The sequence below is a fragment of the Felis catus genome, chromosome E2 (genome assembly GCF_018350175.1).
Source record: "Felis catus isolate Fca126 chromosome E2, F.catus_Fca126_mat1.0, whole genome shotgun sequence".
Lineage (NCBI taxonomy): Eukaryota > Metazoa > Chordata > Mammalia > Carnivora > Felidae > Felis > Felis catus.
In genome coordinates this window covers 19,057,321-19,082,439 of record NC_058382.1, presented here as the reverse complement: position 1 = coordinate 19,082,439, position 25,119 = coordinate 19,057,321, and the positions used below count along the sequence as shown (strand labels likewise).

General features: G+C 41.5%; 1 long non-coding RNA gene across 1 annotated transcript; it reads left to right on the top strand.

Moving 5' to 3' along the window:
* Positions 1-14,423: 14,423 nt before the first annotated feature.
* On the top strand, positions 14,424-21,928 carry LOC123382188. Its single transcript, XR_006590174.1, has 3 exons — positions 14,424-14,553; positions 17,462-17,623; positions 21,408-21,928. It is a non-coding gene; the product is annotated as an uncharacterized LOC123382188 (long non-coding RNA).
* The last annotated feature ends 3,191 nt before the right edge of the window (positions 21,929-25,119 follow it).

Genomic DNA, 25,119 nt, shown 5'->3' with positions numbered 1-25,119 from the left:
TGGAATGGACAGAATCAAACAGAACAAAATAGAAAATATCAGAGAACGTCCTAAGAAGGATTGCTTCCTGAAACCTGTAAGGTGTGTGTGTGTGTGTGTGTGTGTGTGTGTGTATGTGTGTGTGTATGCCTGTGTGTGTGTACATGCATGCACGTTGGAAATCAATGTCAACCCTATGTCTCAGTCAAAAAGTGCAGAAGCCACTGATGTGAAGGACAAGGCTAGAGAGATGAAGGGGCCAGACGTATGGCATCCAGGTGACAGAGTGTCACGGAGATAGCAGCAGACCTCTGTTTGTGCCAGGAACAAAGGAGGGGAGGATGGAGTATTCTTGTAAGTAACAAATCAGAGATTTGGGGTTCCTCTGACTCAGTCTCCCCATTCTGCTTGCTCATTCCCTCATGCCCTCCCTCCTAGATCCCCTCCACCATTAAGGCTTGGCCGTGAGGCCAGAAGTGAGGAGGGAAATATTATATAGAGTGGAAAGTCAAATGTCAGCTGTCTATTTCCAAGAAATGTTATTTTTTTTAATTTTATTTATTTATTTTAAGAAAGAGAGAGAGAGAGGGAGAGAGAGAGAAAGACCCAGTGGGGAAGGGGCAGAGAGAGAGGGAGACAGGGGATCCGAAGCGGGCTCCGTGCTGACAGCAGAGAGCCCAATTCAGGGCTTGAACTCACAAACCATGAGATCATGACCTGAGCCGAAGTCAAATGCTTAACTGATTGAGCCACCCAGGTGCCGTTATTTATTTATTTATTTATTTATTTATTTATTTATTTATTTATTTATTTATAAATGCTTATTTATTTTTTTAATTAATTTTATTTTTTTTAATTTACATCCAAATTAGTTAGCATATAATGCAACAACGATTTCAGGAGTAGATTCCTTAATGCCCCTTACCCATTTAGCCCATCCCCCCTCCCACAACCCCTCCAGTAACCCTCTGTTTGCTCTCTTATGTTTTGTCCCCCTCCCTGTTTTTATATTATTTTTGTTTCCCTTCCTTAAATGCTTATTTATTTTTGAGAGTGAGCACACGCAGGGCGGAGCATGAGGGGGACAAATGATCCAAAGTGGGCTCTGCACTGACAGCAGAAAACCCGATGCAGGGCTTGAACTCTCGAACCATGATATCATGACCTGAGCTGAAGTCAGACACTTAACTGAGTGAGCCACCCAGGCACCCCATATTTCCAAGAAATTTTAGGGTAGGAGGATGGGATGTCAGGGGGGAAACTGGAAGACTAAGAGAGAGCAGAACCGTGGGTGGCCCTGAGGTCCCAGTCAAGGACCAATTGTGTTGAGGCAGCTTAACAGGACAGACATGCAACACACCCAGAATGCAAGGTCTAAGTAAGTCAACCATGATGAGGCCAAGGTGCCATGGCTGATGTGAGGAAGGGAGAAGGTCTGTGGAACCATGGGGTCAAGGTGCTGGACTAAATAACTCCGAACTGACTACAAGGCTCAGAGTGGAGAGAGCAGCTGTGAACCCCATGGTCAAGTCTTTGGTGAACAGGACCCTCTGCCTCTACCTCCCTGATGATAACATTGCTGCCCTCTGCTGGCATCCAAGGGGGACGGTCCCCCAGGAGTACAGAGGCAGAGTGAAGATCTGGGGCTTTAACAGGCTCTCAGCTTTTCATATAACCCCCCTGTTTTTAGGCTTTGTGGGATTTTGTCATATAAAATGGGACGCTGCTCGGTTTCTCCCCTGTCAGCTTAGGACACAGCTTTCTTGTTGTTGTTTGTTTGTTTTGGTCCTAGAGTATTTTTCTCTTGAAAAAAATCATTTTACTCTTGTTTTGGTAGGATTTCAGGAGGGACCAAAAGTAAATGCACATGTTGAATCCACTATCCTTACCCAAGACTTAATCTTTATAATTATAAAAAAATACTAATAATATATTTATTCCCCCACACAAATACATGTGCTGTCCATGGTGTGGGAACAGGGAGTATGAACAGGGGAGTCTGACGGAGCTGGCCTGGGGAGTGTCTAGCCATGCAGGCAATTTGTCCAGAACCAAGCACATCCTCCTGGCTAGACCCCCTCCCAAGGGCTGTGCTGTCAAAGAAAGTTATCACCCCACTCAGATGAAAATCACCAGACTGTTCTATGAACATCATGGCAGGTAGAATCCTCACTCATTTAAATAAAACATTCTAAAACACCCTTTCACTGTGATGCACAGATATGGACCCAAATAAATGATTTAAGAAAATGGTTTCATAAGAAAATATAATTCCTTTGCGATTAAATAAAATACCATTTTGTTAATCCTTCCTAAAGCTTTGATTGCCATGAGACACATATGCAAAGAGTAGTTTCAGATATTTGACCATGCCCTTCAGAAACCGGAAGTGTAACAAGAGATAGTCACAGAATTCAGGGACTCCAGATGTAGAAGGAACCATAGCTACTACTATGGATTCAAAACTCCATGTGTTGAAATCCTAATCCCAAAGTGATGGTATTAGGAAGTGGGGCCTCTGGGAGTGATTAGCTCAAAGAGACCTTAGAGAATTCCCTCTGTCTTTTGCACCATGTGAAGACCCAGCAAGAGGGTGGCCATCTATGAACTGGGAAGCAGGTCTTCACAAGGCACTGTCAGTGTCTCGATCTGGGACTTCCCAGCCTCCAAAACTGAGAAATAAATGCTTCTTGCTTAAGCCACCCAGTCTCTGGTGTTTTTGTTACAGCGGCCCAAACGGACAAAGACAGCTATAATCTAGTTGTATGTTGCAGAAAAATATACCACCCAGGGTGCCTTATAGAAATGTTCATGCTGGGGCCCATGCACAGACCTCAGGGACAGACTCACCAAGGACAGGGTCCGGGCATGGACATCTGATCAAATGGCTCAGATGGCTCTGCCAGGCACTAAGTACCCCCAGGAAACGGCTGCTTGTCTGTCCTCATTCTGTTCCTCGTACATGGGCTGAAAGCTGGCTGAATGAACTTCAGCAATTCACCAGAGATGTATTCAAGTTGGCTTGGCAGAAGAGGCCTTGAAAAACAGGCTGACACCTGTTATGGTTCTTTCTAGATCATACTTTATTCTTTTGTTTACTCATTTATTCTTTCCCCCCAAAATGTATTGATATTCACCATGTCTTAAGAAGGACAGCAACATTTACTGAGCGCTTAGTATCTGCCCAGCACTGTTACTGATTTACAGGTATTATTTCAGTGTTATGAAGTAAGGACTTTTAATATCTCCATTTTACAGATGAAGAGCGAAGCACAGAGAAACTAAATAGTGTCCCTAAAGCCACACAGCCAATAAGTGGTGACCCTCAAATATGGCTCCCAAGCTTAGGCTCCTTCCTACCTGCTAGAGGTCAACAGCCTTTCAGCTGCTCTACTTCCAGGTACCATGCTTGTCATGGGGTATGTAGAGAAAAAGAGCACACGGTAGGAGACAGCTGGCTGGTATTCCGACCCAACACAGTAAGTCAGATGGAAGTGGGCACCCCGATGCCATCAGAGCATAGAGGGGTACTCTCATCCCAGAGGTCTGGGCCATTGAGCTGATCTTGAATGATGGAAAGTGGAGAAGGGGTGATGTAAGTGGCGGAGGAGTCTAGGCAGCAGAAATAACAGAATACTACTGGAAATACCACAGAAGTGTAATGGATTCAAATTCCAGTGCATACGCCCAGGTGGCAAGACATGCCATTTCCTCTTTTCTTGGGGACCTTAACATCTGTTAGGATCCCTCATTCTCTAAGTATCAGAAATAATCTCCTTCAATTCAGAGGCTGGGTCCACCTTTGACTTGGGACTGTGTCCTCCACTGGGGGCTTCTGTGGAGCCTCAGTAGATATCTGCATGGAGGACTAAGGTGGGGAAAACATCCTTACTCATCATTGGCCCACAGGGTTTCTGCTAAGACTGCCCATAAGGGGTCCTTGCCAGTGAGTCTATGATCATTCCCATCAGAGTACTGACTTGCCTTAGTCAGCCTATCTTATCCCATCCTTGACCTTCCTTCCCCTGCCAGCTACAGCTCTCTCTCTACTCCCCTTCACTGACAAGCTTCTCCAAAGACTCTCAGCACCATGTCTCCATTGCTTCACCTCCCAGTCTTCAGGCACTATTCCACACGTGGCAATGTGGATTCTGTTCCTACACCCACCCAAATTGCCCTGCTAAGTGGGCTCCATGTTGCTCAATCCAATAGATACTCAGCTATACTCAGCTTCCATGACCCCACCCTCTCCTGCTTTTCTTTCTACTTTGACCACATCCAAAGTCATCTCTTTGATTTTATCTCCCTGCCAAACATGTAATATATCAACACATTCTATCAATTCTATCGTCAAAAAATTTATGGCCATCAACTTCTCTTCTGTACCACTGCTAACACGATGGCATAAGCTGCCATTTATCTCTCACCTGGGTTAATGAAACAGCCTCTCCTCTCATCTCGCTGCTCCACACCTGTCTCTGACAATCCAGTCTCCACAAACCAGTCAAAGTGATCTTTAAAAACAACTCACGGGGGTGCCTGGGTGGCTCAGTCGGTTAATCATCCAAATCTTGATTTCAGCTTAGGCCATGATCTCACGGTTCATGAGCTCGAGACCCACAGCCCCAAATCGGGCTCTGCGCTGACAGCACGGAGCCTGCTTAGGATCCTATCTTTATCTCTTTATTTATCTTTATTTATCTATCTTATCTATCTCTCAAGATAAATAAATAAACATTTTTAAAAACCTCATGGGGTACCTGGGTGACTCAGTCGGTTAAGCATCTTACTTAGGCTCAGGTCATGATCTCATGGTTCGTGAGTTGGAGCCCACATCAGGTTTTCTGCTGTCAGCATAGAGCGCACTTTGGACCCTCTCTTTCCCTTTCTCTCTGCCCCTCCCCCACTTGCATGCACACCCACTCTCTCTCAATAATAAATAAACGCTTTTTTAAATAAAAAAAATAAAAGCAACTCACAAATCTAATTTTGGCATCCCCTTTAGTAAAACCTGTCGATGGCCTCATGCTGTTGCGGGATGAAACTTTAGATCATCAGCCTGACAAAGATCTGATGTCTGTTCCTCTCGCTGACTCCTTCCAGCCGCCCACACCTTTGTTGTGTGTGCCCTCACCTCACTGGCTTCCTTTACTCCTTCCTCACACTCCTTCCCACCCAGGGTCTTGACACTCTGCTCGCTCTGCTACGAGAGCTCTCCTCTCAGCTTTGTGCCCAGCTCTGACCTTTTCATCCTTTATGTTACAATTCAACTGGCACTTCCTTAATGAGGTGCTTCTTAAGTCTCCACTTTAAATTCAAGTTTCCTTTTATATTCTATCTGAATCTCCATGTTTTCTTTTCACACTCTTCAGCACAATTTCATGATTATTTAATACGAGCTGCCACCCCTAGACTCAAAGATCTCAGAGGTCCAGAGGTGACTGGATGGCTCAGTCAGTTAAGCGTCCAACTTTGGCTTAAGTCATGGTCTCACATGGTGAGTTCAAGCCCCACATGGGGCTCCTTGCTGGTGGTGTAGAGCCTGTTTGGGATTCTCTCTCTCCCTCGCTCTCTGCCCCTCCCTCACTCACTCATGACCTCTCTCTCTCTCTCAGAATAAATAAATACATTAAAAAAAAAAAGATCTAAGAGGTCTGGGAACATATCTATTTTATGCCCAAACTAACTATCTCCTTGTTTCACAGAGTCAGTTCAGCAAATGTTTGTTGCATGAATGACCCAAATAGTCTAAGGGTCTAAAAAGGAAAATTTAATTAGTAATAATAATTGGCTTTAAACACATTCAACAAATGTGGTAACAAGTATTCTCCATATTCACAGAAAAGAGAAAAGAAGCTGAAAATACAGCAATCCCAACCTATCTTAGGTATAAAGTTCTTCCTGAAAGTAGGGTTGATTTGGGAAAGTACAGGTTCTTGGAAACCAGTGTGAATTGTTTGCTTGGAAATCACTGGAGTATAAGCTACCACCTTCCCTAGATGATTAATGCAAACTTCCATGCTTGTCTTGTACTCATAACCTAGACACCCTGTCTAGTACTTTTTTCTCCACTCTGCTGTCCTATCTCCTTGCTCTTCTTTATAATAAAACTCCTAGAAAGAGTTATCTGCCTCATTGCCTTCCAGTTTCCTTCTCCTGTTCTCTTTATTTGTACACAATCTCAACTTAAAATAGGAAGAATTTATTTTCCTTAAATCATTGGGGTTTTGTGTGTGTGTGTGTGTGTGTGTGTGTGTGTGTGTGTGTGTGTTTTAATGTTTATTTATTTATGAGACAATGTGAGAGACAGAGTGCAAGCAGCGGAGGGGCAGAGAGAGGGAGACACAGAATCTGAAGCTGGCTCCAGGCTCTGAGCTGTCAGCCCAGAGCCGGACATGGGGCTCGAACTCACGAACCATGAGATCATGACCTGAGCCGAAGTTGGACGCTTAACCAACTGAGCCACTCAGGTGCCCCTTTCCTTAAATCATTGTTAACGACCTGCAAATACGATGTTTCACCACAATGGAATGCTTTAGTGCACAGTTCCTACAAATAAGGACATTCTAATATGAAACCACAGTGAAAACATCAAAATAAGGAAATTCACACCTCCTACCTCACTGGAAATACCTAAGCAGACAAGCCACTTGTTTATGAACCTAAGACACTAAAATCCTGAAGTGTGTACTACATTCGTGATTGAAAGGCTACCCAAATATCACTGCCATGACATACCCATCACAGATGTATACAAAAACATTAGAGCCACCTACTATAGGGGCAAAATTAATAATTTTATAGTTATTCATTATAAAACAATCACCCTCACCAAATGCCAAATTTAAAATAATCTAAACGCTAATCAGGTCCTTCATTTTAATTAATTTTATTTAATATGATTATCATCAGTTAGAAACTTGGACACATGTGTACTAATTCTTATCAATGAAACTAAAAAGAAAAGGGCTTTTTGTTTAAAGGGCTTTTCTAATTGTTTAACAAAATGAACACTAAAAATATTCCATGTTTAAGATCTCTGCCAGAATAAATAATGAAATAAAATAAAACAAAATCTCTGCCAAGGCTCAAGCTGGGTTTCCCAACTGAACAAGAATACAGCTCCGGAGAATTAGGGCAAAATGGCTTGTTAAATGAACTAAGACAGAGGCAGAAATACAAACATGTTTGTGAAGTGTTCATATTCTATCAGCCAAACGGAGCTATGGCAAATCATCACATGTCTAAAAAATGTAGAGAAAACCATGAGCTGCTCATTTTATATCGATTCGACCTTCTGTTCCTTTAATGACCTGATCTAAAATGACCTGGCAGGCTCAGCATCACCCCCCGGCTCAGTGTCAGCAAAGGGACCCACTCTGTCCATCACTGACATGATGCAAACTCTCAGCTGCCATTCACCAGCAGGGGGCACTGCACTGGGGTCTTTCTGTAGGCAAAACTACTCAAAAGCTGAAGATTGAAAGGCATGTATTTCAGGAGACTGAAAGATGTATGTTGCCATCCCAGACAAATACGTTACCACACAATCGACAGGGCATCTCTAGGAGTGTTTCAGTGGCAATACCTGTTTTGAGGCCCAGAGTATGTCTTAGAATGACAAATAAAATGGCACTGTGGTGAAGTCTTAAATACCAAGTCTTTACGGAATCCTTTTGGTGAGCAGGAATATTATAAAAGGCAGTGTACCAAACTCTTTCTCATTAAAATTGCTTCAGTTCCTAACTTCTTGGGCCTAAATTATTTTCTAAGTAGGCTTAGCTATAAGCCAGGAAAGGGCCCTAATATGTTAAGAAAATGGCCCAACCATCAGTATTTAACATAAATTCAACCAAACTAACCTGACTTAAACGTCACATTATTACTACAATAGAATTATTGGTAAGTAATAATTGGGAAACTAGTAAGAGCTGAAATATAAACATTACTATATATTTTGTATTAGCAAAAGTGTTCTGCAAGAATAATTTTGAAACCTTAAAAGCTATAAAAGGGAAAGTTTAAAAATCACATCGAATCCTGAAGTCACCAGTGGCTTGTCATGATCCAGTGATATCTTTTCATAAATGTGAGGGCCTGAGCAGAAAACTAATTTTAAGTGATCACTTCTTCAAATCACTCTGTGAAGAAACTAAATAGAATGAAATCTTTTCCCCAAACACAAACCTCTAAGATGGAAAAGTACTTTATAATCTTTTTTATTTGGTAACTTATCAGTAAAAAAAAATATGTTAACATGCTCTCCAAATGTATGGATATTTTATTTATAACTTATTCGTAACATTGTACTAAAATGTCATGTATATTATAAAACATGTAAAATAAAAAATGGCAAGGGGTAGCATAAAAAGAATAAAAATATAAGCTCTAAGACTTTTCTCCTATATCCTAAATGATCCCCGCTTCCTGAACTGTCCCTAGCATATATATTCCCTACCAAAACTTGAGGGGAATGAGGCCCATAAGTTAGGTATTTTCTGATATGGGAAAGACAAAATAAGAATTTTTATTGCATTCAATAGTAAAAAGAATAGAATGGCTGACCCATAAACATCATGTCATCGATTATTTCCTCTCTATTGAATCACTCTCATCAGCACACATTTTTCCACATCTCAAAGTTTTTGACCTTACTTTACCCCCTGACTGATGCCCTATTTTTCTTTTACTTTACAGTGAAACTCCTCATAAGACTTGTGTTGGACACACTCTAAGGTGACCCTCCCCCCAGTAATCCCGCCATCTGACATTACTCTTGAACAGTCCTTCCCTGTGAATGTGGGCAGGTGGGTGATGTGGTTCAAATCAACAATATATGGTAAAAGGTGATGGGATATCACTCCATGATCACATTATATAATGTAAGACTCCATCTTGCTATCAAACTCACCTGAGAGACTCTCTCGGTGAAGGAATAAGAAAGGCCATGAGGCCCATAGGAGTTTCTTGCCGAGAAGCTGAGGGCAGCTTCCAGGGCCTGAAGGCAGTCAACAGCCTGCCAGAAGCTGTGGCCCTCAGCCCCACAGCCACAAGGAAACGAGTTCTGCCAACAACCTGTGTGAACTCGGAAGTAGATTCTCCCCCGGCTGAACTTCCAGACAAGAACACAGGCCAGCCAATTCCGTGATTCTCGTGAGAAAACAAGTGTGTTTTCTTTTAAGTCACTCAGTTGGTGGTAATTTGGCTCTCTGGGCGCAGACCTAGTTTGCAGCGACACGGCTAAATACCCCTAGAAGGTTGGAATCATTGGTAAATACGGGACCCATTATGGTGCCTCCCTCAGGAAAATGGTGAAGAAGATTGAAGGAAGCCAGCACACCAAGAATACTTGCTCCTTCTGGGACAAAAGGGAGATGAAAACGTGAGCTGTGGGGATGTGGCATTGTGGTTCCTGCATGAAAACAGTAGCAAGTTGTGCCTGGACCCACAGCACCACTTCTGCTGTCACAGTAAAGTCTGCCATCAGAAGACTGAAGGAGTTGAAAGACCAGTGGAAGCTCCACGGCTTGAAACGTTGCTAGCCTATAATAAATGGGTTAATTGATGTAATAAAAAATAATAAGGATAAATAAATTTGTGGTAATTTGTCATGCAGCTGTGTGCAGGGGTCCCCAAGACCACCCTCAGGCCTAATAATTTGCTAGAAGGACTCCTGTAATTCAGCAAAGCCACTATAATCATGGCTAGAGTGTATTACAGTTAAAGGATACAGATTAAAATTAGCAGTGGAAAAAGATGCATGAAGCAGAGTGCAGAAGAGATCCCGGTTTCCAGTTGCCCTCTTCCACTGGAGTCACGTGGACAGCATTTAATTCCCCAGCAACGATGTGTGACAACTCACACAGAGTATTGCCTGGGAAACTCATTCAAGGCTTGGTACCCAAGGTTTTTATTGGAGGTTCATTACATAGGCATGGCTGACTCCCTGGGTGTGTGACCTTCAATATCCAGCCCTACCAGAGAGCAAATACATACTGTGTAGCCCATGGCCCCCTCCATAAATCAAAATGTTAGCATAAACTCTCTGGCATGACCCACGGCTTCAGGTAAAACACTTTCAAAAGTACAAGTTATCTCTCTGGAGCCAGGCAAGGACCAGACCTTTCTTTGGAACATACAAGGTTTAGACAACCCAGACCTGCTGAGCTAATCCTTTACTGCACAGCAGTGATAGATAACTAGTAAAGGCTTTGTTACCTGGAAATAAGGTGCTACTGTAACAAATACCTGAAAATGTTAGGAGTGGCTTTGGAACCAGGTAGTGGGCAGAGACTGAAAGAATTCTGACAAGCATCATACAGAAATCCCAAAGTGCCCTAAACAGACTGCTGGTAGAAATTTGGACTTGGAGGATACTCCCAGTGACAGCTCAGAAGGAAATGAGGAACAAGTTCTTAGAAAATGAAGTAACTGATGAATGGATAAAGATGTGGTTTGTATATACAATGGAATACCACTTGGCAATGAGAGAGAATGAAATCCTGACATTTGCAACAACGTGGATGGAACTGGAGGGTATTGGGCTAAGTGAAGTCAGTCAGAGAAAGACAGCTATCATGTTTTCACTCATATGTGGAACTTGAGAAACTTAACAGTAGACCATGGGGGAAGGGAAGGGGAAAAAATAGTGTCAAACAGAGAGGGAGGCAAACCATAAGAGACACGTAAATACAGAGAACAAACTGAGGGTTGATGGGGGGGTGGTGCAGGGGAGAGGGAAAAATGGGTGATGGGTATTGAGGAGGGCACTTGTTGGGATGAGCACTGGGTGTTGTATGTAAGCACTGAATCATGGGAATCTACCCCCAAAACCAAGAACACACTGTATACACTGTATGTTAGCTAACTTGACAATAAATTATATTTAAAAAAGAAAAGAAAATGAAGGAAGTGGATCCTTGTTACATAGTGGCAGAAAGCTTAGTTACATGGTCTCCTGCAGTTATGTGAAAAACGGAACTTGTAAATAATTGATTTGGTTAGATAACCAAGTTGGTCTAGATAGACTAGGAAATTTCCAAGCAAAGTACTAAAGGTGCCACCTGCTTTCTTCTTGCTGCTTATAGTACAATGTGAGAGGAAAGAGATAAGGGGGAAAAGTCTTACGTAAAAAGGAACCAGAACTGGATGACTTTTTAAATTCTTAGTCTTTCCAAATAGCAAATAACTACTAAATGATTCCCAAGCACTGTCAGGAAGGCATACCATGCAGAAAAAGCTGGGGGTGTGAACGTACAACCTGTCACTTAAATCTCAGAAAGAGCAAAAACGTCAGGATATTCGACCACACAAAGCGCCCCTTCAAGAGTTGAAGGGCAAGTCTCAGATCCGCTCAATCAAACCATAGATACAGCCTATAGGAGCTTAGGAAATTGTCTCCCAGTCCTCTTGGCAGGAGCGCTGGGTAGAGAAGGGCTGATCTCAAAAATATCTGTGTGTGTGTGGCTTTGTTATAATGGAGTGAATCTAAGTGAAATCCACGGAAGGCCCAAAAGTTTCTTGAGAAAATTATTTCGGTAGAAACTAAGAGAATAGACCAAAAGGGGGAAAGGGCACAAAATGAAAGGAAACTGTGGGACCCCAAAAGTCTATTGGTAGGAAGCAGGCTGATAAAACTCAGGTTTAAGCACTTGCTATCTTTCATGAAAAGGGAAGGATTACTTAACAGACAGAACCAAGATTCCAAAGATCAGAGCTCCACAACACAAGGAAAAATGGTTTCTCTACTCACACTTCTGATACCAAACATATGGGATTTTCTGCACTAAGAAGTAATTCTCCAACTCTCAGGACACTAACTGGATGCTCTATAATTCAATTCAACTCTGATACTATCTGCCTGGGGTTAGCATCACATCCCACAAATTAAGGGCTCAATCCTATAGAACTGACCCACTTTAGATGCCAATTGCAAATCTCGGGCCTCTCTTTCTTCCAACTGACTTAGATACAAATCAGGGGTTTCCACAACCCCCTCCTTAGGTTTGATAATTTGCTGTAACAGCCCACAGAAACACTTTACTTACATTTACTGGTTTATTATAATAAGGATAATATAAAGGATATAAGTGGGGCATCTGGGCGGCTCAGTCAGTTAAGCATCTGACTCTTGATTTGGGCTCAGGTCATGATCTCACATTCTCCTCCTGAGTCGGTGCTCTCTTCCCCTCTGTTACTCTGCCCTGCTCACGCTCTCTCAAAATAAATAAACATTTTTAAAAATGGATACAAGCGAACAGCCAGCCAAAGAGGTACATAGGGTGAGATTTGTATGGGTCCCAAGGATAGGAACTTCAGTCCCCATAGAGTTTGGGCTATGCCCCCACTCCTGGCATGTGGATTTCTTCACCAACCCAGAAGCTTTCTGAACCCCACTGTTTAGGGCTTTTATAGAGGCTCTACTCTGTAGGCATAATTGCCATTGGCAATAAACTCAATCTCTAGCCCTTTTCCCCTCCCCAGAGGGAATTTGACAAACAATTCCAACCTTCTAATTATGCCTTGATCTTTCTGGTGACCTGCCCCCATCCTGAAGCTCTAGATACAGGGCCCCAGCCCCCAGTCATCTCATTAGTATACAAAAGACACTCATCATTCCAGAGATTCTAAAGGTCTTAGAAGCTCTTGTGTTAAGAACCAGGGTTGAAGACTGAATATTAGACCAAAAGATGTTTCCTTATCACTCAGGAAATTACAAGGTTTTAAGGGCTCTATGTCAAAAACCTGGAACAGAAACAAAATATATATTTCTTACAATATCACAACCACAGATAATTATCCCCAGACCTTGAAACCTGATCATGGAACTTCCTACATTTGCCTGGCTGAATTTCAGAACAGCTATGAACCAGTGGCTCTTTTGTGCCTCTCATTTCCCCCTCTTTTTGAATGGGAATATAGATTTAAGTTACTGTCTAGTGCCCTTTCGTGCCAACCTAAAGGATTTCCTTCAGTATCTCTCACACAGCATGTCTCTGCACCCCTACTTTTTCTTTTTTTGATCTTCATATCATTTATTTCTTTTTGTTGTCTTTTTAATCTTTAATTCTACCTAGAACCTTCAGCTCACTGATGAGTAACAGTCCGAATGGACAACTTCATCTTTTTCTCAATCTTAGGAGAAAACTTTTCAATATTTTAAGCATAATGCTGCTCCTCTTTATGAGACTGTTAAAGTTACTTTCTAGTCCTAATTTGCCAAGAGTTTCAATCTTGAATTAATTTAGAAATGCATCAAATGCCTCTTGGTGTCTATTGAGATGATCAAATGGTTTTTCTTCTTTCTGTCGATCTAATGAAGTACAATGATTAGTTTTTAAATGGTAAACCAACTTTGTATTCCTGGTATAAATTCTACTTGATCTGATGCATTTGACTAAATTCTGTTTTTTGCCTCTGGTTCTTCTACTCCATTCAGCTTCATTTCTTCTGATTTGCTTTTTCCAGCCACATAATTGAGATCAAAATTTAGAGTTACATAATGTACAATAAACATGACAAACTCTTTTGAAGATCAAAGTCATACTTTATAAGAAGAAATCATATTTATAGTAAATAATACAAAGATTATGTTATCATACTTTACAAGATACTAGCAATCTCTTACAGATATCTAAAAACAACACTCACTACTGCTATAGCCAGGAAAGCAGCAATAAATTGAGGGTTTTAAATTAGACTCTGACAACAGTTAAACCCAAAATACAAAATTATGACCAATTTTAACCCTAATACTAAGGAAAGTTCTGAACTCAGACCCAGAATAAAATGTGTATCAGAAAATTCTAGATCACGATGCTACTAAAAATATTACATTTAATTAATAAAGCAAAAGTAAAATAAAATAGGCTTAATGCATAAGAGGGGGAAAAAGGACAAAAACATAAAAAAGCAAGACGCTTCCTTTATTTTAAATAGGCTTTTTAGTAGTAAAACACTACAACGTGATCACCTCCACAGAAAACAAAATACACATACATATTAATGTGCAATTTTTATCACATTCTAAAAATCCTATTGGCTTTTCCTCTTTCCTCATAAGAACTGAGAGCTCACCACTCCCTCATGTGACTTTGCACAGCCAAACCTCTAACAGGAGTAAGAGCCAAGAATCTATCCCTAGAGAATGAGATGAGTCATTCTATATAGAATGGATCCTTAGAGAGTTCTTTTAAACTCTAATCAAAAGCACACAGAGATGGATGGGGTCTAGGCTGTGAAAACAGACAAAAAGAGGAGAGAGGTTAAGATACAAATGTTGACAGCATGGTTTTGTAATTTCCCCAAATCCCCTCTTAAAAGATTAAGTAGGATAGCAAGAGACAAAACCCATGGGTAATGTCATCAACAAAACTAGGTCACAAAGAATCCTCAACAACATAATACAGGTGGGTGGGGGCAACCACTGACAGCATTAAGACCCTCAAGAGAATGAAAGCAGGCCAGAAACAGGAGAAACCCAGGGTCTAAGTGCTGGGCCACTGAGAGATGGACACCTAGTGCTCAGTTCCAGAAGGAGGGGCTCCTACTCAGGTGTGAATCCAGATACAACAGGTAAAACTGGGAGGGGCTTCACTGGTGAGAGTAAGGCAGCTACAGAAAGATTGAAAGGTGCGAAGCACCTGGCCATTAGGACACTCAGGAACACCCAGTGGAGCTTCCTTTTGGAAAGGGAGAAGAGAAACAGCTGGGAGTAGAGCCCAAGTTGATCTGGGCAGGATACCTGGGCATGAAAGAGAGAAAAAGTTCAAATACTCGTCAGGAAGGGGACAAGTAGAAGTAAATATCACAAAGCACTGAAGACAGTAATGCACAAGAACCATTAAATACTTTGTGGTAGAATAAGGAGAGAAAGACACTGTGGCCAATCCCCAACACCTACACATGAACTTCCTTCTAAAAATACAACTTCAGCAACAGAAAAAGATTATAGTTGGTCCACCTGGGTGGTTCAGTTGGTTAAGCATCTGATTCTTGATTTTGGCTCAGGTCATGCTCTCACAGTTTGTGAGATCCAGCCCCACATCGGGCTACATGCTGACAGTACAGAGCCTGCTTGGGATTAGGAGGGAGCCGCTCTCTTTCTCTCTCTCTCTCTCTCTCTCTCTGACCTTACCCCACATGCATGCATGCTCTCATTCTCTCTCAAAATAAATAAATAAACTTAAAGAAAAAGATTATGGTCAATCTCCCATTCAAAAATCAATAAGAGGAGTGCCTGGGTGGCTCCATCTATTAAACATCTGACTTCAGCTTAGGTCATGATCTTGTGGTTCGTGGGTTTGAGCCCCATGTCAGCTCAGTGCTGACAGCTCAGACCCTGGAGCCTGCTTCAGATTCTGTGTCTCCCTCTCTGTCTCTCCTCCACTCACGCTCTGTCTCTCTCTCTCAGAATAAATAAATAAACATTAAAATATATATATATCAAAAAGAGAGAAAAATGGTTCACATACATAATTTAGAAAATAAATATTAACCAGAATAATATGACTACAAAGCAGATGAAAACAGTGAGCTAATATTTCAAAATGAGTTAAATAAAATTAAGACAATAGTAGAAGCTATGAAAGAGCAACATAAATGAGAACTAAGAAAGGTCAGAAACAAGATGGCCAGACATTGCAACTATGTGGATGGAACAGGAGGGTATTATGCAAGTGAAATTAGTCAGTCAGAGAAAGACAAAAATCATATGACCTCACTCATATGAGGACTTTAAGAGACAAAACAGACAAACATAAGGGAAGGGAAACAAAAATAATATAAAAACAGGGAGGGGGACAAAACATAAGAGACTCATAAATATGGAGAATATATATACACACATATATAACATATGAGGGTTACTGGAGGGGTTGTGGGAGGGGGGATGGGCTAAATGGGTAAGGGGCACTAAGGAATCTACTCCTGAAATCATTGTTGCACTATATACTAACTAATTTGGGTATAAATTTAAAAAAATAAATAAATAAGGAAATAAATAGCAAAAAAAAAAAAAAAGATGGCCAGACACAAAGCAGATATGAAAGGAGTTGACAGAGCTCAGAAACAGTTCTAAATAAAAGGGAAAAAAAATTCAGGAGTGAAGAATAAACCTGAAGGAATGACCAGAAACCACAGAAAGTACAGTAAGAGTATAAATTTATGAATATGTGAAAAAAAAAGTACACTAAAAGAGAAATTAAGAAAGGAATAAAAAGCATAAGAGAAAAATGATAGACATAGAAGACAAGCAAAAAAGAGCCAACATATGCATGGGAAGAAAATCAAAGCAATGGAACTGAAAAAACACTTTAAAAAAAAGTATAATTCAAAAAATTCCCTGAAATAGGAGACTCAAACCTTCATATTTATAAGACACACTGTGTACCTGAGAAAATCAACCCAGAATGGTCAACACTGAGACATATTCTACTAAAACAATGGAACTATAAAGAAGAAAAAACCTGTCAGCATTCAGGCAAAAAGACAGTGACTTTTTTTAAAGTTTATTTTCATTTGTTTTGAGAGAGTAGAGACCAAGCAGGGAAGGGACAGAGAAAGAGGGAGACAGAATCCCAAGCAGGCTCCACACTGTCAGTCCAGAGCCCAATGCAGGGCTCGAACTCACAAACAGTGAGATCATAACCTGGGAGCTGAAATCAAGAGTTGGACGCTTAACCAACTGAGCCACCCTGGCACCCCAAGACAAAGTGACCTTTAAGGAAGAGTAAATCATCTTGGCATCAAACTTTTCAACAGTAACCTTCAAAGCCAGAACACACAGAAGTAGCATATTTAAGATTCTCCGGGAAAGATAATGTTCACCAAAGATTATATCCTGAATACCTTTCAAGTATAAAGTAACAGACAAATTTCTCATGAGCACAAAAGATATCATATATCAGCTCTTCCCTCTTCATCTTCCTCCTTTCTTTCCTAATGGGGGAGTCCTAACTTGGCCAGTAGGTAGGGGAAAACAAGGTAGTCACCTGCACAAGGGGTGGGGGTGAAGTCAAGAAGCAGCCACGATGGCCTAAGTGGCTCATGATAAAAGCCCAAGTGGGCTAAGGAAGGCATTCACGAGGAGGGTGCCTAGCAGAGTCTGAGTGGGAAGAGGAAGACACTGACAAAAGGGAGGCATGCTGTGACACGTTGGAGCACAAGGGGTGAAGCCTGACATAGAAAGTCAGAGTGTTTAGACTCTGGGATGCAAAGGACAATGTGGCTTGGGGTGCCAAGGCTCAAGCAGGGGAAGGAGGCATCAATGTATATGGAGGGAGGGTGGGGAGGCACCCCAGTACAGGGAGTCAGAGGCCAAGTAGGATGATGGGGCACAGGGCATAGGTAAATGCCTGAGTGGGGTAAGAGGGCATCCACACAGGGGACATCCTGAAATGGGAGTGAGATTCCAAGCAGAGTAAGAAGAGCATCCATGCAAGAGGTGAAAGTAGTAGTTAAGCTGGGCATCTGTTACTTGCAGGAGAATTGAAAAAATAAGTTATGATATGAAGCAAAATAGGAACCAGAGTCTCACTGTTGAAGAAAAGAGATGCAAATGTGGAAAAGGAGTGAAATATAAAGAAAACTTTGTGGTACTGAATTGGAATTGGAGGTATTGATGTGATTCCAGTTAGATATATAGGTATGTGATTGATTAATTGGTTGACTGATTGATAGATGAACGATGGATGGATGGATGGATGGATGGATGGATGACAGGATGGATGGATGATGGATGGATAATTGACAGACATAGATGTAAATGTGGGACAAAATCTGGGACAGTTTGGGCTTCAAAGCAAATCATGATGGTAATGGAATGTAATCCACCAAATGAAATAGGAAACCTTAAGTCTGATATAAATGAATGAATGAATAAATTGAAGATGTGATGAGGAATAGAGTGTTTACATATTTTCAAAGTACATTCCCACAAAGTGCTAATTAACTACAAAGAGGGAAAGAGTAACTTTACAGCAGAGAAGCCTGGCAAGTATCACTTTAATCAAGTGATCACAGTGAACACATGAGTAATGGGACAAATCAAAATTGTGTAACATCTGAGAACACAGTATCACTTTTGTAGTATTCTCCCCCAAAATGTAAGGCCTGACTCTAATTATCAGATGGCATCAGACAAACCCAATTTGAGGGGCATTCTATGAAATAACTGGCTTGTTATATTGGAAAGTATTAAAGTCAAGGAAAGTCTGAGGAACTGTTACAGATAGAAGGAGGTAAAGAGAAGTGACCACTTAATGCAATACATGATCCTCGGTGGATCCTTTTGCTTTAAAAGGTGTTATCAGAACACTTGGTGAAACTTTGAGTTGTGTCTGAGTATTAGATGTTAGTAATGTGTCAATGCAATTTTCTTAACATTAAGAATATGCAGGTGAATGTCTTTCTTGTAGGAAATACACACTAAAGTATTCAGGGATGACAAAGCATCAGGTGAGTGACTTATTCTCAAATGATTTGTAGGGGAAAAAATTCTTGGTTTGGTGCTCTGACTTTTCTGTAAGTCTGTAATTGTTTGAAAACACATACATACATACATACAAACATAAATACATACATACATACATACATACATACATACATACATACATACATACATAAAGGAGATTCAGGGAATTTTGTTCCCATGAGCCTTTCCTGAAGGCATCTACTAGAGCACAAACTTCAGTTAGCTAAGAAATGATTGGAGAGGGTTGGCAATGGACCCATGGTGGGCACTATTTAACTATTGAACCAGGACCAAGTGATGGAGGTACAGGTGCCAGGAGAGTATGTGACATTGACAATGCAGAAAAAATACAACTATGAAAAATGAGAGAAGTGAGGGGAGCATATATAGAAGAAGAATCTCACCAATTGCTTTATTGGTATTAACTATGAGTAAAATAATTTTTATTTTAAATCAAAGGCGGGAGTGGAGAGAAGAAATGGAAAAGATTTATAAGCTATTTAAAACATTGCTCCTGGTAAGGAACTCAATACACAGGACCAAAAAGGGGGTGGGTATTTAAGGTATATACAAAGGTATTACTATGAAGGTAGCCATTAGGACAAAAATCCAAGGCTTTCTAAATATCCATGGAAATATCAAGAGAGACAGAGAGAACAAGAGAAAGAGGGAGACTACAGAGAAACTATACATATGTAAACAAAGATAAGGGCCACTGTATTCAGACAACACCTTTCTCAAGCAGGTTGTGACAACCACTCACGACCTGCTCACATTCTTCTAGAACCTGACTCCAAATGTGCCTGAAACACAGCAAAGCCAGGGACCCTGGGAAACGGTCCATGTGACTACATAGTGAAGGGAGAAAGACAAAAATTCAAATCTATTTTCAGGAAATAGAGCAAGACAAATGTTTAGAGTCACACCTTCAAAAGAGTTCGGTAGGGGCATCTGGGTGGCTCAGTCGGTTGAGCATCCAACTCTTGATTTCAGCTCAGGTCATGATCTCATGGTTCATGGGATAGACCCCCACATCGGGCTCCACACTGAGCATGGAGCCTGCTTAAGATTCTCCCTCCCTCTCTCTCTCCCTTTCTCTCTCTCTCTCCCCACCCGCCCCCCCCCCCCAGCCTCTCCCCTGCTCTCTCTCTCTCTGTCTCTCTCTCAAAAAAAAAAAAAGTTTGGTAAAAGCTTTCTACATAGTTGTGACCTAGCTTAGGAATAAACATCTTTTTTTTTTTTTAATTTTTTTTTCAACGTTTATTTATTTTTGGGACAGAGAGAGACAGAGCATGAACGGGGGAGGGGCAGAGAGAGAGGGAGACACAGAATGGGAAACAGGCTCCAGGCTCCGAGCCATCAGCCCAGAGCCCGACGCGGGGCTCGAACTCACGGACCGCGAGATTGTGACCTGGCTGAAGTCGGATGCTTAACCGACTGCGCCACCCAGGCGCCCCAGGAATAAACATCTTTTTAAGATAAGGCTTTTCAGTGAAAGATGCTGAAGGAAGGGAGAAGGATACTCCCGGGATAAGGATCACAAAAGCACCTATAAAAGGTTTTTCAAGACAAACAATCCTACCTTTTCCTCACCAGTAGAAGACACACTCTAAGGCTTATAATGATGGTCAGGCCACCAGGCTCACATACCCAGTAGCCTCAGCAGAATAGAAACTTGAAAAGCACATACCTATGAAACAGAAAAGAACAAACTTTAAAAAATACTGATTAGACTGCTAATTACTTAGGTTTATTTAGCAAATCTGACGCTTTTATATTTTCTGTTCAGGGCTTTAATATAAATCATTGCATAAAGTTGAAATTCTCTTTGAAGTATTAATTAATTACCTAAGGGGAGAAGAAAAGAAAATAATTTCCCTCCACATTTGAGCAACTAGTATGTTCTCTTCCCCCATGGTGACCTCAAGGGACAGGAGATTCCCACAGTTTCTCCAAAGAACCATCCTAGGTACTGATGGGCTCATGTGCCATGATCTGTGAGTGACCTCATGGCAGCGAAAGGCTTGGACGCTCCTGTTCACACCTGTCCTTGGTCCCAGCTGAGCACAAACATACTACTGTTATAGGTAACCATCTAACCTTCATCTTTTCAGCCTGATGACACTTTGGGTCTGTTGTCAATAGCCAACGCCCTCAACTCTTCTCCTGTTCCAGTTAAACTATTATCATATCCCTATATAGGCCAGGTCTGAATTTAATTAGCATTGGTCTACAACATACCTACTGTCATGTCCAAGAAACACAACACCAAAGAAGACACTATTTCTGCCCATGAAGAGCTCAATGTAGCCTGAGACAGACACGAAAAACAAATGACTACGCATACTGCAATAAGGCACCCGGACACACATGATTTAACGGCACAAAGTGCACACGGGAGGAAGGTACCAGCTCTGCTAGAGTGAGTCAGAGATGCTTCAGACAGAAAGAAATATTTGCACTGGAGAGTCAAGAATGAGTATGAATTTGCTAGAGACCTGAGGGTAGGGAGATGTCAGGTAAAGAGACGAGCACGTGAAAAACCAAGAAGTGAGAAAGACAAGGCCTGTTCCAGATCTTCCAGCAGGTCAGGGTGACCAAAGCGTATGTGGTACATGTGGGGAGGGAATGCGATTGGGAACTGGTCAGGGGACTGGTGGAGGCCAGATCCTCTGTGGTCCTGGGTTCTGTGTCAGGGAGTGAAGGCTTTACTCAAAGGCAGTGGCTCAGAAGAGGTTTCCACAGGACTGTGCTGTGGTCAGATTTCAGTTTCAGAAAGACCACTCCATTGGTTGAAAGAAAGAGGGAAAGACTAGAGAAAGAGAGACTGATTAGGAGATTCCTACAGGGCTGCAGAGCAGTTAGACGAGTGGCCTTGGGATGCTGCAGACCTGGGTTTAATGCAAGGTCATCTTATCATAATGCGAGACTTTCATTTGACCTCCTTCTGTTTCAGGTTCCTCATTAGCTTCATTGGCCTGCGACCTGTTGTGGCAGAAGGCCCCACACTTAGAAGGGCTCTGTGTTTGGTTTGATGCTCTGCCATCCCTCTCTTGAAACTCTTCATATGATTTAAATGCTCAACTCTTCTCCTGTTCCAGTTAAATTATCATCATATCCCTATATAGGCCAGTCCTGAATTCAAGTCAACACAATTAGCATTGATCTAACACATACCTAATGTCATGTCCAGGAGACACAACACAAAAAAAGACACTGTTTCTGTCCATGTAGCACTGGGCCCTACAAAGTATATAGCCGGTTCTGCTCACCTCTGAGTATATTAATGGTACCTATTATGACCAGAGTGTTATTGGGAAGATTAAATGAGCAAATACAAGTAGAAAAGAGTGTCTGTGGCACAAAAACAGACACTCAGATCAATGGAACAGAATAGAGAACCCAGAAATGGACCCTCAAACATATGGCCAACTTATCTATGACAAAGCAGGAAAAAATATCCAATGGAATAAAGACAGTCTCTTCAGCAAGTGGTGCTGGGAAAACTGGACAGCGACATGCAGAAGAATGAACCTGGACCACTTTCTTACACCATACACAAAAATAAACTCAAAATGGATGAAAGACCTCAACGTAAGACAGGAAGCCATCAAAATCCTCGAGGAGAAAGCAGGCAAAAACCTCTTTGATCTTGCCCGCAGCAATTTCTTACTCAACACGTCTCTGGAGGCAAGAGAAACAAAAGCAAAAATGAACTACTGGGATCTTATCAAAATAAAAAGCTCTGCACAGTGAAGGAAACGATCAGCAAAACTAAAAGGCAACTGACAGAATGGGAGAAGATATTTGCAAATGACGTATCAGATAAAGGGTTAGCATCCAAAATCTATAAAGAACTTATCAAACTCAACACCCAAAAAACAAATAATCCAGTGAAGAAATGGGCAAAAGACATAGACACTTCTCCAAAGAAGATATCCAGGTGGCCAACCCAACCATGAAAAAATGCTCAACATCACTCATCATCAGGGAAATACAAATCAAAACCACAATGAGATACCACCTCATGCCTGTCAGAATGGTTAATATTAACAACTCAAGCAACAACAGATGTTGGTGAGGATGCAGAGAAAGAGGATCTCTTTTGCACCGCTGGTGGAAATGCAAGCTGGTGCAGCCACTCTGGAAAACAGTATGGAGGTTCCTCAAAGAATTAAAAATAGAACTACCCTACACCCAGCAATTGCACTACTAGGTATTTATCCAAGGGATACAAGTCTGCTGTTTCAAAGGGACACATGCACCCCCCATGTTTATAGCAGCACTATCAACAATAGCCAAAGTATGGAAGGAGCCCAAATGTCCATAGATGGATGAATGGATAAAGAAGATGTGGTATATATAAACAATGGAGTATTACTCAGCAATTAAAAAGAATAAAATCTTGCCATTTGCAACTGGATGGAACTGGAGGGTATTATGCTACGTGAAATTAGTCAGTCAGAGAAAGAAAACTATCATATGAATTCACTCATATGAGGACTTTAAGAGACAAAACAGATGAACATAAGGGAAGGGAAACAAAAATAATATATAAAAACAGGGAGGAGGACAAAACAGAAGAGACTCATAAATATGGAGAACAAACTGAGGGTTGCTGGAGGGGTTGTGGGAGGGGGGATGGGCTAAATGGGTAAGGGGCACTAAGGAATCTACTCCTGAAATCATTGTTGCACTATATACTAACTTATTTGGATGTAAATTTTAAAAAACTAAATAAATAAATAAATAAATAAATAAATAAATAAATAAATAAATAAATACAGTACACAGAAAAAAAGAAAAGTGTCTGACACAAAATCCTCCATATAATGGAAGTTATTTTATTACCATTATTATTACATTGCCAAGAAGAAGAGGGACCTATAATAAGGAGCCAGCAGAGAAGGCAGAGGAGGAGGAAAGCAGGGGCGGAATGTGTAGGACATGTCTCCGGAGGATGGAGAAGGTAGTGCATGAGAGAGAGGCGGGAAGGCCAGCTGCAAGGTACCCTCACCCAGGCCAAGACCAGCAGTAAAATGGAAAACAACTTGCAAATACCCACAAGGCTATAAACTAAAACACACCTTCCACACTCATATGCAGATCCAACTCTTTACTTAAAAGTGAAGTCTCATTGCTACGTCTATGCGGGGTTTAGCAATATCAGAGCATAGTGCGAGAGGGCTCAAGTGTAATAGGCAGCCTGCGGTCCTAAAAAGTCAAAGTGTGGGGTGAGGAAGCCAAGAACGCATTCCCTTGAGAAAAGAGAGCACCCCCAGATCAAAAAAGTACCCAAGCTCTAGTCAAATTCACCTCTGACAACTAAAAGCCAGACATTTAATTAAAAGGTCGAGTGAGTGTTAAGAAATATTACTAAAGCAAACAAAAGTATTAGGTTAGGTTGAACCATCTGAAATTGCCCATTCTGTAGTAAAAAATGGTCAAATATCAGCCAATTTCACACAGTTCAACCCAACATTTCCCTAAAAATATGGGTAACCATTAAAAAGGCAAAACTATGGGGCACCTGGGTGGCTCGGTCGGTGAAGCGTCCAACTTTGGCTCAGGTCTTGTTCTCACAGCTCCTGAGTTTCAGCCCCACATTGGGCTCTGTGCTGACAATTCAGAACCTGGAACCTGCTTCACATTCTGTGTCTCCCTCTCTCTCTCCCTCTGCCCTTCCCCCCGCTCATGCTCTCTCTCTCTCTCTCTTTCTCTCTCTCTCTCTCAAAAATAAATAAACATTTAAAAAAATTAAAAAGGCAAAACTAAAACATGATAGTAGCCAAAGAACATTTATACTTTAAAAAAAGGAAAAGAAAAAAGAAAAATTAGACATCTTTGTAAAAGGTGTATCACTTCTTACTTTAAGGGCCAGAGAAAAAGAAATATTAATTTTCTTCATGCAATAATTCAGGGAGAAAGCAAACATTTTACTAGAAGACATCACAGGAATGGGACCAGAGAAGCAATCAGTGAACAAACATCCTGGCAAAAACTATAGCTGAAGAGCTTAACCGACTGCGCCACCCAGGCGCCCCCTCCCAAAGCAATTTCTAATTGACTATAAAGAAGATAAATATGGTACCTGCAGGTACTCAGCCTGGTTTGCCCTTAGGTATTAGATCACTTGTTACGCTCCAGGCAAAGGTTAATTCTTGGAGCTCAAACATGAGGATCACAGGACCTGCCCTCTCCCAGCTCACAACCCTGTGCCCAAAGCTATGGGGAATATACTCGAGTCGGGGTGTGGAGAAAGGGGCCATCCCTGACCCTTGTCACAGGTGGGACATTGTGTGCCATAACTAACTAGTGAAAAAGAGGTGCAAAAAACCATGTGTGCACCAGGGTTGGGAACAATGGCAAATTCCAGAACTTTCCTTTTCCACCCTACATATTTTGTATGTTTTTAAGGAAATCTGCTACTTTGCTTCTCCTAATTGTACTTGATGGCACCAATCAACTACCGATGTTTGACAGTCAGTCTTAGGCTCTGCCTTGTAAGAATCCCCTCGTGTGGGTCCCTCTGCCCTCCACACTTGGTTATTTTTGAGTTACCGTTTGATCCTCACATAACAATTCTGGAGAGGTCAGGTTGCTGGCTGCCCAGTTAGGTTGCTCTTCTCCCATGCTTACAACCTAAACAGGATTCAGTCTGTGGTTTT